We start from the raw sequence: 2,496 nt of genomic DNA, 5'->3' as shown, positions 1-2,496 counted from the left end.
GCTGTCATTGTCTTTCTCTCACTCATACTTTTAATTACAGTCATGGATTGCTAAAAAGGATGACTTTCTTCGCCGTCGGACAAGAGAGTAACGTGGACGGGATGCAACCCTAGGACAATACCTTGCCAGACTCTGTGAGGCACCCATACTAGTATTTCACAATGCAATGTCCCAAGAAGGAAGTACTGCAACATTCGCCCTCAAGACGCTCTCACGCTTCCTAGGTGGACCAATGCTACCACAGAATGCAGACAAAGTTATCCTCATCGATAAAGTTTTTGCTATAGAATGTTTTGGATACTGTCCGGGGTACACTGGTGCAGCTTATTATTACACATACACAGCAATGGCACTCACTTTGGGGGAACAAAAGCCAAATGAGCTATTAGATTATGGCAAACATTTAATGATCCGATACAACGGTAATGTGCCAAAAGATATCCACTATCTGTCATCAAGTTGAGAGACTTATGACTTGTATTGTATCTATTATCTCATTAGGCATCTCTTGTACATGTTGTTACCTAGAATCAAAATCTCTTGATCCACCTATGGTTACCATATTGCATTTTCTCTCTCCACTTTCTCTGGTTTTCACGAGCACTGGAGTTGTTGGATGCCTCTAGTCGTTTCCGTTTCCTTTGTTGCAAATGCCTAATTGCTTGTGTCATTGCCGAACATTCTAATATATGTTTTTGTTGCAGCCGATGAAGGATTCTACGATAAAACCACTAGAACAACTCTTTCAAACTTTTTGCCTTATCTCGAGAGCCACCATGACGTGTGTGTCTGAAATATGCATTCCTGGCCATGTAATGAGACTTTTCCAAGCCTTGGGTGTTCCATATGCCTAGGTTTCCATATTTTTGAATGAAGTATGGTAAGTGATTGAAAATGATGTGCTGCAAGTCAGGAATTTAAACAACCTTTTAGCCCTTATCATTTAAAAGGGTGCATTTACAATACCATGTAATGAGTAATTTGAGTTTCAGTCCATGCTGACCTAAATGCTTTCTTTAGTAGCTGAAGGTTCTCCTTAAACTTGATTAGATCATTTTGTGTCCACTCATCTTTGTCACACATCTGAAAGAGCACATGAATGGAATGCCACACTTCACCCTTGGCATTGCGAGTTGTGGGTTCCTGGTCCTTCACTGCTATATGGAGATTTTTCCATTGCTGAAACTCAATTTTGCTGACATAATTGGACTGATATATCTTTCCATGCTTGGTTAGCTTCTTATCTTTGACGCCTATTGGATTTGATAAAAAATGACGTGCCTTGACCCCACCAATAGATGGTTTGCAAGGTACATCTTTATCATTGGTTGACCTTTTCTTGTCCCGATGGATTTTTGCATTGCCCCTATGGAGACCCATCTCTGACAAAACTAGTTCAAGCATCGCTACCGCAACCTTCTGTTCTTTTGAGTTCTTGATTTTCCAAGCAAACCCAATGTACAGATACACCAACTTCTCCACAATTCTGCAAAGAGCATGCATTGTACAAATGTGGGCATTGCCAAGTGGAATATCTAGAACTCGGTGGAATTAGGATCCTCATGGTGGCGAGTAGGTGCCTTTCTCCACCATTTTGGGTCCATCGTCTTTGGAGGCTCCATACAATACAAGCATGGAGCCTTTACCATAGCACCCATTCCGCAATTATACATACACTTCAATGTTTTAAGGTCACCTTCAAGATGCCATCGGACCTGAAATTCTCCCCTCCCATTGACAACCAACACCTTTCCTTGATTCATTTGTTTGTCAATGATATCAAGGGTAAGGGTTTGATGGAACACCCAATATAAAATGTCGTGGTCTTCTTTCTTTACCTTCAAGATTAAATCCGTATGAGACGTAAAAGTAAATCTAAATTTAATCTCAAGACAGCTCACCAAACCTGAAGGGAAAGTGGAAATGGAATACCTGAAAAGCACCAAGCCATTGTATGTTTGTTTCTGATTGAACATTCAGAGTATGAAGGATCATCAGTGGGGCATTTTGAAAAATCCCTATTCATCAATGTTATTGTAACTCGTTCTAGCTTCTTCTCTTTGAAGATCTCACACTCATCTAGCTTCAAAACAAAATGCAAACACCACTTGTCTCTTCAAATGTTACATTGTAGAACTCAACCATTCAAGTTTGCAACAAAGTGAGGTCCATGAAGATATTGTTGTACTCATCGTAGGTTACAGTTGTTCCTTGAGATCTATAAATACCATAAATATGAAAGAGACATCCAATGAAATATGTCTGTGCATGGTTGTGTTGAAGTCCCTCTTTCCAAACACTTGCTGTTGTTGGTAGAAGTTTAGAGTTTATTCCATTCTTCACAAAAATGGAGGAGATAGACTGCTGAATAGCTAAGTACCCTCTCTTACTCACACCAAGGGAGTCAAGTGTGCCCTGCATTTTACTTGCAGGCACTACACTCTTTGTAATAAAATGGTCAACAACATCACGCTGCAAAACCTTATACTTTTTGAC

At 40.1% G+C, this 2,496-nt stretch overlaps 1 pseudogene; it reads right to left on the bottom strand.

Annotated features, from left to right (window-relative positions):
- Nucleotides 1–530: 530 nt before the first annotated feature.
- LOC147437367 (uncharacterized) lies at nt 531–1,389 on the bottom strand (annotated as a pseudogene).
- Nucleotides 1,390–2,496: the final 1,107 nt, after the last annotated feature.

Source organism: Adiantum capillus-veneris, chromosome 17 (genome assembly GCF_014529385.1).
Source record: "Adiantum capillus-veneris isolate H3 chromosome 17, ASM1452938v2, whole genome shotgun sequence".
NCBI lineage: Eukaryota > Viridiplantae > Streptophyta > Polypodiopsida > Polypodiales > Pteridaceae > Adiantum > Adiantum capillus-veneris.
Note: the sequence above shows the minus strand (reverse complement) of the source record. Positions and strands in the feature narration are given on the sequence as shown.